The sequence below is a fragment of the Lissotriton helveticus genome, chromosome 9 (assembly GCF_964261635.1).
Source record: "Lissotriton helveticus chromosome 9, aLisHel1.1, whole genome shotgun sequence".
NCBI classification, from domain to species: Eukaryota; Metazoa; Chordata; class Amphibia; order Caudata; family Salamandridae; genus Lissotriton; species Lissotriton helveticus.
In genome coordinates, this window is record NC_136070.1 from 493,592,047 (window position 1) to 493,604,684 (window position 12,638).

General features: G+C 44.5%; 1 long non-coding RNA gene across 1 annotated transcript in view; it reads right to left on the minus strand.

Annotated features, from left to right (window-relative positions):
• The window catches only part of LOC144782803 (uncharacterized), a 73,533-nt gene extending 68,241 nt beyond the window's left edge, over positions 1 to 5,292 (minus strand). Inside the window, exon 1 of the long non-coding RNA XR_013601268.1 lies at positions 5,009 to 5,292. This is a non-coding gene — a long non-coding RNA (uncharacterized LOC144782803). The remainder of the gene's footprint in view (positions 1 to 5,008) is intronic.
• Positions 5,293 to 12,638: the final 7,346 nt, after the last annotated feature.

Consider the following 12,638-nt stretch of genomic DNA (forward strand, 5'->3'; position numbering starts at 1 on the left):
CTTACTGGGCCTTAATTCTGGAGGTTGTGGCATTTTACCACTGATGTCCCATTGCCGGACCTACTATGGCACTACAAACAGGGTGTCAAGTACACCCATTCAGCATTTGACCCTAAGAGTCAAACAGTCAAACTACAAACAGAATAACTACTGCCTAAAGCGGTGCTTTTCTTTGTAAAAAGAGAAATACGTTAATCACAAACTAAAACAGAATACTACACAGAGGAAATGTTAATCAGCTACATGGTCGCGAGAAGGATGCTACGTGGTTCCAAACACACATAAATAATCATAAATCTGGCACAGGTGCGAGCTTAGTGTACTATGATGCAAGCAGCTTCCTGGTTCTGTGACCCATAGGCCTGGCCCTGTATGTCACTACTAAGGTTTGTAAGGGCAATTCAGCCCCACTGGAATAAATACCTCTCTGGGGTTTTAGCAGAGGGAGACACAGTCAATGTTCAAGTTCATGCAGGTCAGGCTATCCGGTAGATTGGGTTCTTGGAACACACAATAATGTAGCAGCTGGTAACCTCATCAATGCTGAGTGGTCATACTCGCATCTCTGAATAGTGTTGGCTGGTGTCCTCACCTCCTCTGACTGGTGGTATTAGTGGCTCTGGGTGGAAGAACCGCAGGTCTACCCGCATCTATACGTCCATTGCTGACAGGAATCCTACCACCGGGGCTTTCTAAAGTCTTCAATTGCGAGGCTTCATGTTCTGGTAGAGTCAGCACCCGGTCTCTGGCAGATGACAGCTATTTCATGGTGACACTGGCTGAACCTTACTGGGGGCGTGGGACAATTCCGCTCACTTGGCTTGTTGTGGAAATTCATGGCATGGACAGGAGACCCTCCCCAGTCTGAATTCTGCACCGGTTACACTCCCAAGTTCAGTCCTCTTCTTCTGGGCTGGCCAACAGTCCAGGCACAGTAGCTGAGCTTCTCCTCCTCAGGCAAACTAACTCTGCAAAGTCAGGTGCCCTTTTCTCTCTCTTAACAGGGCAGGTCACAGGCAGATCCACACATTTCCAGAGAGATTCACACAATTCAGGGGCTGTCCCTCACCCCTGGGAAACAGGGAACAAAGAGACCAGCTGTAGATGATCTTAGCAATCCTTCAAGAACTTTACGGTGCCCCCATACCTTGATCAATGGAGAACTTGGAACTGGAACCATGTGGGCTGATTTGAGTTCCACTTGTATACACATTTTACACATGTTAGAATCAGGGCTTGTTGACCCCTCTATCAGTACCCAGAAACCAGTTTGAAACAGGTCCTTTTCATGATTCATTTTTCCTTCTGCAGACACATTCTTTGTCAAAGGCGAAGTCTGTCCCAGCAGGTAGTGGCATAGCTAGTCCAACTGAAGCACCCAAATCTAGAACATAATGAAGAGTGCCTGCCTGTAATCAGCCTTCTGGGATAGCACTCAGGAGAGATAGAGAAAGGGTACAGGCCCTTTTCAGAAGATTTAATCTATCAACTGAATCGACTGACGCGCCTCCTCTTCCCTACCAGTGGCATTGCTCAGAAAGAGATAATCATCAGATCTTTGGTAACAGGTTTCAATTGAGTAGCTAAGGCAGCCTTGGCTTTAGCCCCCCACACGTCATTGTGTGAGGCTATGTCCACTAGCTAAGGAACCCAAGCAATTCACTGGCACTACCTGGGCAGGCTGTACCTTAACCTCCATTTTGTGCTATATTTGGATGTATGATAGTACAACGCGATCATTTTGATCGCGATACTTTACATCGCAGATTTTACAACACAAGTCGTTACAACGACTTGTGTTGGAGGGAGCGGATTGAGGATTATTATAATTTTCTATTCCAACTCCAGCCCACGTAACAGTAGGGAAGGTGTTGGAATAGAAAATCACAATATTCCTTAACCAAGAGCGCCATCCAGCGCAAGTCGTAGTAATGACTTGCGTTGTAATGGCAGCGTGGTAAACGTCGTGCGGTGTAAACACTGCGTTGTAAACGACGTTTACCGCTATATTTTACCAGGAGTATCCAAAATGAATCCCACTTGCCTCTGCAACTGCTCACCCAGTCACATTCTCACAAAAAGATGCAGCTCTCTGCCACCTGTCACCAATAAAAAAAAAACATGCACACTAAAGTATAGGGGGATATCAGTGCAGGGTCTGAGCATCAAATTCAAGTTGAACTTTACATACAAGGGGCCTGTAGGCACCACCCCCATCCATGAACATAAAAATAGTCCGGTCAGTATAATCAATCAGAAAAACGGTATGTTGCCACCACCACCTAGTGCATATCAACCAGGACAGGGATAGTAGTCACACATCGACTAGAAAACACTCTTGGTTCGTCACTCCAGACCAATGATCTGGGCTCTGGGGTTCAAAACAGTGAGGAAAAGCAAAGGCCTCAGCGTGCATGCAGGATTTTCGTGTATGCTGGGCCAAAAAATATCAGGATATCGATAACATTAAACCTAAAGACAGTGTCAAGAGTACAGTCTGCTACATAAGTGTACTTAGCCCAAGAATAAAAATGTTCCCTAGCACACCAACAATTGGAATCTTGCTTATCTAATGGCTTCCATCTGAGGACTAGTAATTCACGAAGGTCATAGCACAATATTTCTCAAATGATGACCGCACGTGATGACAATATCACACAACTCATTCTTGAGGTAGCACTTAAGACTAAAAACCTTTTAGCCTAATTAGAGTTTAAGGTAAAGGTTGATCCACCTCGTTTCCTAAGTCACAGCATGTAGCCTCACCGAGGTGTGCCTTTGCTGTGATCAAACACCTCATCATCACCACTACTATGTGTGCAGTAATGCAGATCTATCCATAAATTATAAACTGATGTTTAGGGACCAATCCTGCATTTCCATAAAACGAAAAGCAATTGCCTAAAGGTGAAGTTTGTTTTTCACGAGTTGCCTTGCTTTTGTTTGGAGAAATTGTATTTTGTTTATAACAAATAAAATGCTCCTATATGATATCAAAGTGTCTATTTCTAGAAATTGTTGGGACAGTATTATTGCTTTTTTGAAATAAAGGTAAGCCTAATATTTGAGTGAAGATGTATGTTGAGTTGGGGAGATGTATTGCTACTGGTTTTTCCAGTGTTAGGGGGACATGTTGGTATGGCTGCAATTTGATGATTGGTGGTGGAATTCCATTATTTATAGTGAAGATGGATTTAATATCATTATGATTATGGCTAGCGCTGCATGAGGCATAAACATGTCTGTTGTGTCATTGCATTCTCTTTTATTGTATTCTCTTTAGGAGCGAGGCATGGAATGTGGTTCCATTCTACTTGCAGATTCCATTCCAGGACATTCGTTACCGGAGGTCTTGGAGTGGAATCTGTGCTGCCTGTCTTCTACCTGTTTCAACTATTAATACAAATTTTAAGAAACCATTTGTATGCGTTATTGCATCACTACAATGTCCCATCCGTCTGCAGCTGCCATCTACGCCGAGTTTTGTGTAACTTTCAAGTTTCCCTCCCTTCCCTCTCTAAATAGAAGTTCGCTCGTAAAATGTGACTAAAAAATCCTCTTAGAGGAAACACTATGGAAACATAAAAATAAGTGAAACAGAGTTTAATAAAGGGGCTACGTTCAATTTAAAAATAATAGGCTGATGTGGAATTGCTTAAGGTTCATTATCTCAAAAGTATGGGGGTAGTTAAGCAATTTATAGTGAAATTGTGCTGAAAATGCACCGTTTTGACACCATTTTCTGCACTTCTGTTGGTGATGGTGAGCAACCAATGCCCCAGGGAGGGTCATGCTTGATTGACACACGGTGAAAGTATTGAACTAATTATGAGTACTCCTTCAGCACTTTAAAAAGCCACCAGCGCCTCAAGTGCCTCTTCAAAGTCTTCAGTGAAATAGCCACTCTAAATAAAATTATGGAAATATGGATTATGGAAAAAAATGTTCTAAATTATCTCTTTCCTTTGCACACAATAGGACACTGCATATTCAAGGCCTTCACTTAATTAAGTGAAAGGTCTACTTTTAATTTTGTGTTGGTACAATGATCCAATTATGGCCTTAAATAAATCAAATATTTAATCATCTCTTGTAGATGCACAGGCGCACTTGGTGGCATGTGCAAACCTCACATAATTAAACACCTGACACATAATATAACACAGCAACCCTCACATATTATTAACACCTCTGTTGTCTTCAACGCCCTCTATGTATTCACAGGGGTATTCACAACCCCTTACTCAAAAGGCAGCCTGTATCTTTTGCACTTCATTTAGTGTGCGTGTGGTAAGTAGTTTATGTCCCTTTGCTTAATCAAGGGGGCTACGTTATCAGCGGTGCAGCAGGTGAAGTGGCACCGGGGCCCAGTCTGGGGAGGGCCTGTCGAATTCCAGTTATTGATGTTTTATTAGCTAATAGAGGATTAGAGGGAACCCATGTCCTGGCTTGCATTAGGGCACGCGGCATCGTTGCCACTACTTATTCACCAGTGAGTGAACAAGCACGGCACATCCCTGGAGGTCAGTGGCGCGAGGAGCCTGTTCTACGTGTTCCTGGACTTCTCCCGCGCGCCCGGAGCACGAGACGTGCCTCCTGGGCCGCGCTGTGTATATCGAGCGCGCTAAGTGCACCCAGAGGGATTAGTTGGTGAATGAAAGAAACGAACCTGCGTTCCTGGGCCACGGCAGCGTCCCAAGAGCTTGTAATGTACATTTTTGGGGTTGAGCATCTTATTCGGAAATTACAGTCTGTGCCACCTGAGGTCGGTGTAATGCAGATGCCTTTGTTGTTCAACGGACAACAGAGTCTGCACTGTGCACCCCTTGGGTTCAGGAATTTGTAAGGAGCTTTTGTACCTCTGAGGGTTCAGCCTTACGCATGTTTGATTAGTAGATCTAGTAAAGCGTGTTTTCCTGGATCAGCCAGGCTCCGTTTGGTGCCCGAAGTGCAAGTGCAGGCGACAGTTTATTCACAGAGGAAATGAATGGACTCGGGAGTTGCTCACCTGAAGGAGAGGTCACACAACTGCTCCAGTTGACCCCTCCAGCGCCGTCCTGGTTTCTACTAATGTTCTTTCTCGCTCCGAGTTCCGGCGCTTTGCCCTTCTGTGTTTGAGCCGTCTCCGATCGCCCAGTCCAGTCTTGTCGCAAGTGGTCAGTTGTTGCTCGCCTTCCTCTGCTCTCTCTTGTGCCGGAGTACTTGACCTATGGAACAGTTTGGGCGCGGCAGCCTCTGCACCTAGGCTGAGCCAGGAATAGGCAGGACGCCCGGATTCTGGTCCTGAAGAACCTCAGTAGTGGTTAAGAGTGATGGCCTCAGTGTGCGTTCCACTCCCTGAGATGGGGAGACTGCCGAGTGCAGGGTTCGGGCCACTGCTTGGCGCCTCAGTGAAAGCAGCAGCTGGCTGTCCTCGCAGCAGCAGCTCTACCTGTAGCTGCGCACCCCGAGCAGCTCGCGGGAGCTCGGTCGCCGCTCCACCCTCCCCATTGGTGCTCAGGGAAGCAGCTGTTATCCCGTTGCCAGGTTAGTTGCCGAGCAACGATGACGCCCTCAGCATCTCTACAGCAACTTGAGCGGAAGCCCGAGCGTTGAGTGCTTGGAGAGCAGACTGCCCGGAGAGTGTTCACTGTGACAACAGCATCCATAGAGCATGAAGCGTGTAGACCCGAGCCGCACAACAGAGTGCTGTGAGCATGCACTCCCAAGGCCGCCTTCAGTTTTCGCAGTGCCATATAAAAATCTATCTACTGCCAAAAACGAACCCTTTGTACAAACATTATTCCACTTAGTAACGCTGCAGCAGCAACAACTGGGCAACACAGTAAGGTGAACGACATTGGTGCATAGGGTCGGACTAGCCTATAGGGCAATGAGGCAGCGCCAGAAGAGCTGCTCGGAAAAGTCGGTTTTTGGGCCAGCTTTGTGGCTGTTTTCTTTTCTTGTGGGCCAGATTTGACTTTTGAGGCCCCTGATATGACTCAGAAACATTGCCTGCAGCAAGTACAAATACATTGGTTTACACATACCTCACAAAAAACCTGTATGGTGTGTCTTCACAAGCTCAAAACGGCCCGAATTTACAGATGTGGGCCTCTCTGTTAGCAATCTGATTTGCTAATGGGCCCCTCTTGTATTCTGGTGCTCCGGCCTATTTTTGTCCCAATCCGACCCTGTATGGTGCACTGAAGAAAAATGCACAGCAGAAAAGTGCACGCATAATGGGTGCATAGAAGAACAGTGGTTGGCACACAAATTAGCAGGATAAGAGTCCATGTAGAGCAGGAGGGCACCTTATATGAGTGAACAGGAGCTAAGTGGGAAGAAGAGATATCAGTATCAGTTATCAGATGCTTTGTTCTCAAACACTAGGGACCACTTCACAATCGATTCCAGCCTGTTTCTTCTGGGCAATTTCCTCTTCCAGGTAAATGCAATTGGGATTGTTCCCTGAACATGTGCCCTCCTGTAGGGGTTTCCACCTCTCTCCTCTCTCACAGGCAAAGAAGACCACTTTAAAGGCAGACCCATAGCTCCCCTCCAACAGACTTAAGGTGGTATGCCTTCACCTTTGGGGGCCTGGCTGTAAGCCACACCAGCCGTGGAGCTCAATAATATCTCTGACACTCTTTTAAGTGTAACCCCTTCAACCAGTGTGAAATCCTAGAACTCTTTCAGGAAGTTTCAAGATTTCTCTTACAATCTTCATTTAGCGACGGAATCTTGATAGTTAGGATATTTTTCCTCTCCAGAGCAGACACAGTCTTAGGGCAGATTTAGATTTTCATGGACAGGTTACCACATCACAAGCATGGCCAAGTACTCTGTACACCAAATTCCCAGTCCGCCCCTGTCCACCAAAGCCGCAGTCTGCCCGCCTCATTTAGAGCCATGCCGACCGTGAGTACGCTGTCGATAGAGGCCATATTTGGCTCCATCAACAGAATACTTCTTCCAACGGTCCAATGGAGGAGGGGCCATTGGAGGAAAGAGTTTACACTTTCCACCCTATTCAAGGTGGACAATGTAACGTCTTTTTCTTCCCTGTCTCACACCGTCAGAAAAACATGGAAGTAAGAGACAGGGAAAAAACAATAACGACCCCCAAACCCTAGAAGAAAACTCCATGACAGCAGTTCCTGGCAATGTCGAGAATTGACTGCAGACAACTTTAAATTTGGTGAGCAGAAGTTCCTCGGAGTGGCTGAGGTATGGCCCTCCACCATCCCGGGGAGAAAACCCCATCTGCCAAACTCTACATCGGGCCCTTAGCCTTAAGGTGATGCTCCAGCTACTGGGAGTGATGAGGGAGAGCATCAAAACTAAGAGCAAAATCAGGCGTGAACTTCTCATACCTGAAAACCATCATCAACCTTTTGCAGTAGCACTTCTGGGATAGACAAAAGGCAATCCCTTGCCGAACGGGTTGGCCTGCATTTCCAAAGCAGACCAGGTCTGTATTTCCCCACATCATCTATCAATCATTGTCATGGTTTCTCACAGGTGCTCACTCCCAGCCCCACCCATCTCTCTTCTTAGGTATTATTGGGTGCCCCTTCCTCTCCTTATTTAGAGAAGTGCCACTCAGGTTGGCATCCATACTGCGTCACAAGTCATAGTGCCCAGGATTGTGTCTATCACAAGTCAGCTGCCCGATTATCCCCTTCCCTTCACTGTACAGTCAATTGTACTTCCATGTGAGCCCTACAAAAGCCATGACCATATGCCCCATCTGAATGGCAGGCTGCAGAGAGATTCAAGAATTCCCTGTATTCAAGAATGTAATGCAGCATTCGAGAATCATGTAATTTCAACATCTAGTGCAGTATTCAAGAATCCTCCAGTCTATGAAAGCCAAACTCACTCCCTGTGACCAGGAGAAGTCTCTGCTTGGGTTCAGTTCTTTACCTGTGTTTCTTGCTTTCTATCGTTAAGCCAGACATCAAGAGCATCTTCCCAGAAAGTTTCTGTTCGCAGCACTTCCTCAAGTTCTTTCTGCAGGGTCACCTCAAAGACTTTCCTTAGATCCTTGGAATAATTGGAACTCTCCCGGCACTGTCTTCAGAGGCCTCAGGTTAGTGATTGTTTAGAAGCGTTAACAAATGGAATAGGACATCGGTATAAGACCAGTCTCATAACTTTTGTATACGGATACCTTGTTTTAAGTCAGGCTGGGTGATGGTAGTTCTTTATCAAGGAAAAGGTTGTGTTCTTGCCCTTTGCCTTTTTAACTTATTTTGATCAGACCTTCTTCAGAACTTAGGCTCTGTTAATGCTCATGTCCCAATGTTGGGAGAGAAGCAAATCAGGCCCAATTGAAGTTGTTAAAACTTCTAGATATTTAGGTGTGGTGTTCGATAACAGAGTATCTTTTCAATACCATTTTAAAGACCTGTGGGCATAAACTGTGGTTTTAATTCATGCTTTTAAATGTTTTAAAAAAATCGTCAATCTTTTGATCATATTCTTAAAGTCATGAAAGCTGAGTTACAGCCAACCCTTTTACATGGTTCACCCATTACTAGAGGGAAAGATGCAAAGCTCTTAGACTTACTGATAGTTAAGGCTTTAAAATCAACTTTTGGGATCCCCAGATCAGTAGGCCAGGCAGGAATAAGATTAGAATTTGGTCTCCAAAGACAATGTTTGGTGACAGAAGGAACTTTTTTGAAATGTATGTACTCTATGTTCTTTTCTGCTCCTGCTTCCCACGGGAACAATTGCTGGCTTAAAATATATAAGTCTACTTATGATGTTAAATGGAGACCTCATATCTCAGCTTGCCTAAAGAATATTGGTCTGCAAATAGCGCCCCAAGAATTGAAAATGCCCAAATGTAGTTAATTCTAAAAAACCCAAATCAAAGCTAAATCCATCAAGTTGGATAAAAATACACTAGTAGGGGAAAAACATGCATGGTATGTGATTAACTCATACCAGTGTCTACGTATTCAGCCATACCGGACTGCTTATTTCTCATCAGAAATAAAAAATATTTTTTTCAATCTACGAATGGTAATACATCTAACAAAAGAGGGCAAGCAGCCTTAGATTCAGCAATGGCTGGATACTAACTGTAGACTATGTGGTTGGCCACAAGAATCATTAGTTCACATAGTATGTGTGTGACCCAAATTGATTAACATTTGGCGTATCTTCTTGAAACCCCTATTTGTGAAGATCGAGGTTAGATCAGCTCGCCAGGCACTTACTAGATCGCTATCTGGGGAGTTGATCCGTTATTATGCCAATTGATAAAAATGTTAAATGCAACCGAAAAATGTTTGGTACAGATAGTATAAGATGTATTAGATCTAAATCATCAGTTGTACTAAAGAGACTTTTGCATAGTTTTAATATTTTGTAGAACTTAGTGTTCATGTTGCTAGGGTAATAATTAGCAATGTAATAATTGAAGTTGCTCTACTATTGTAATTATTGATGCACTTTATTATTGTTTTGTACAATGGAATTACTAATTATTGTACGTCAGCACGTTAATATGCAATATGTGCAATATCCTGCTATAGTAATTATTGATGCGCTTTATAATATGTTGGATTACTATTTATTGCATGATTTAGCCCAGGTTTGATAGATTTTATCATTTATTTTTTTGTGATGCATAATATATGGTGAATTGGATTGGTTTTATGATATAACTATTAATGTATTGGTGAACTGTCACTAATATTCGTGGTACAGTGTTTTTTATATATTGTTTGATTGTAAAGATGTTTTGATTGCAATGATCTTTAATAATCAAGCAATAAAGATATTATAGTTATTATCAGTCTTGCAACAATTCTTTTGGCTCTAACAAGTTAAAGCTGCTCTGCCTTTGATATGTGGAATGTTTTCCATCCTGCATCAGTTACTAGAGTAAATTTTGTGGATGTCTCATTTCTTGTAGAAATTTACTATTCATGTGAAGTCCAGGTGAATGAAAAAGTGTGCAATTTCAGTTAGTGCAAGCACTGAGAGTAGCCTTGTGTTTCATTTAGTATAAAAAGGTGTTAATTGTGAAAGCCTGCTGAAACTTTGAGTGAACCTCTATCTGATGAGATAAGCTGTGTTGCTACAAAGCAATGACTTCTCCTGTCTTCTCACATATCCCTAGCCCCCTTCTCCATCTCACAATCAGCACTGAGCGCAGACTTTGAAATGTTCAGCACCGTTGATAAAGAAGAAAAATTATGGGTTCTCCCATTCCTTCAGCATCATTTGGAGTCACAGTTTAATGGCGACTTGAGTCTGGCAATCTTAGGGGTAGTGTTCCGGAAGAAACAATCAGGTAGATCACTGCTACATATCTGTGGGGAGCCCTGTCTTCACCATCCACACCTACAGTCTAGTGCTTCACAAAGGATTCAAGATTATCAAAATACACTTTGCTTGGCATTGGAAGTGGTGGTGCAGCCTCTGTCTTTTTCCATGCTTTACACGAGGAAATCAAAAGGGATCCCACAAGTCTCATAACCACGCACTTGCATGCACCAGTCACTTGATATTTCTTGCACATATGCCATATATCCAGAAGGTAAGGAAAGGCCAGATCATGGCACTTTCCCTGAGCTTTGGACAGGGGGGCTAGTAGGTTTCGTGCTCGCAATCAGTGACAGGAAAAAGGCCTATCTGTTAATAGAGATCCAAAAACAGTATGCTGAGACCACTGCTAAGCATCGATGAACCAATATATAGACAGAAGTCACTTGTGAAAAGGGAACCATGATTGGGGTTACCCTCCAGACCACAGATGCTCTGCACACACATACGATTGTTGCATGGGCTGGGCACTACAAATCAACAATACAGTGGATACTTGCAGTTGGAGGGCAGCAGCGCATACTAGGGAAATCATCCTGGGGACATTTCTGTCTCGACCTGATGCCTAGTGTAAACACCACTTTCCACTATATTATGAAAGCAGTTATGCGGAGATGGTAATGTGTGACAAGAATGAGCATAAGGCCAGACACATATCTCATAGAGAAGCCAAGGAAGGCCTGTCACTCACTACAACTCAGGAGAGCCACCAGGCACAGCCTTGCAACCATGTGAAGTTCAGCAATGGGTACCTAACTACCCCAACCAGCGGACAAATCACTCAGTCCCTCCTACCTTCACCCCAGCTACTGCAGCCTCTTTGGTCATGTTTTCTGATACCACTTTGGATTCCATCACTTCAGCTGCTGCACCCATATTTTTCATGTAATATCATCCCATCTCTGCCACCTTTGAAGCTGACTTTCATGTCTGTCACGAAGGCACAAAAGAGTGATGCGGCGGAATAGATCAAAAGACTGAATTCTCACCCAGACGTAAACTTAAATTATTCTATCGACACAAATAACTTTTTGGAGAAACCAATTATTTTATTTACAATGGCACTCACACTGGTTTTTTAGATCAGAGGCATATCACTCTGTCAGGGGGTCCCCTGCTCGGCCCCGGCTGGGCTAACTGATTCTCCGTCTCGTCAACAGGCGGACTACTGGCCCTTTAAGGATAGCCTTTGTGTTCGTGACGAAGGCCTCGCCCCTGGACCACCTGACTTTCGGGTCCTATCAGGAGCGACCTCTCACCTTATCTGCAAAGACCCGGAAGACGCTGTGTCTCTGTCGTGGGAGGAGGACGTAAAGCACCAGGAGAACAACGCGAGGCGGGAAGCAGAGAGCAACGCGACGGGACCGGGAGTCGAGACCGAGGAGACGCCGTCCTGCGGAAGAGCCGACACCGTGAGCAGAGAAGGCACCGGGACGACACCAGAGGAGAAACAGATGGCGGCAGCTGTAAAGCCAGGAGGCCAACGACACCGCGGCTCGCCCAGGCACGCGAAGGAGGACGCGTGGCTTTTCCAGGTGCGTGCTCGCTTGGGTTCACTGCTACGGTTTAAGAGGGGAGGGACCGGGTAGGAGACAGGAAAAGCCCCTTGGCACCTCGTATTTTTTGTACACGAGTCGTTGTTACTGTGGTGGTGGTTCTGGCTCTTCCCTCACACCCCCCCCTATTTCCTGCAAACTAATTGAAAGTGACCAGCCCACTAAAAGCCTCGTTGTTTTTTTCCTTTCCTTTAATGCGCTGGAGACCCCGGACCTCGCCCCAAGGAACCGGCCTGAGGACCCAAATAAGGCTCCTGGACGTTTATTTGATTGGTTTGGTCTGTCACCAAGACTCTTGTTTACTTTGACATTCTCAATAAAGAGAGGAAATAAACACCCCAGTGTTGGCTCCTTCCCTTCTTGTGACCCAAAGGTGACACACTCCACATCTATTTTTTCACAAACACATATATCTGTCTTTGAAAACGTCTCAATTACAAACATTTACATCCAAAACATAAATACAAACAAAAATAATGAAACAAACCAAATAAATACATTTTGATTCAGCAAATTGAATCCTTACTGCCCTAATATTTGCATAGCTGTGGGTGTTCAATTATTTCACAAACAACTATGATTCGCAGCCTATGTAGAAAGATAGCCCTCTTAAATACACTAGCTCAACCCTATTTCTTTTATAGGCTAGTGTAGGCAATTCTTCTTTATAAGTCCAAGTCACAATGGTATGGGCTTCTTTTCAATGTATAGTCGACGCGTTTCAGCCCATTTTGTCTGGGCCTCATCAGGACTAGG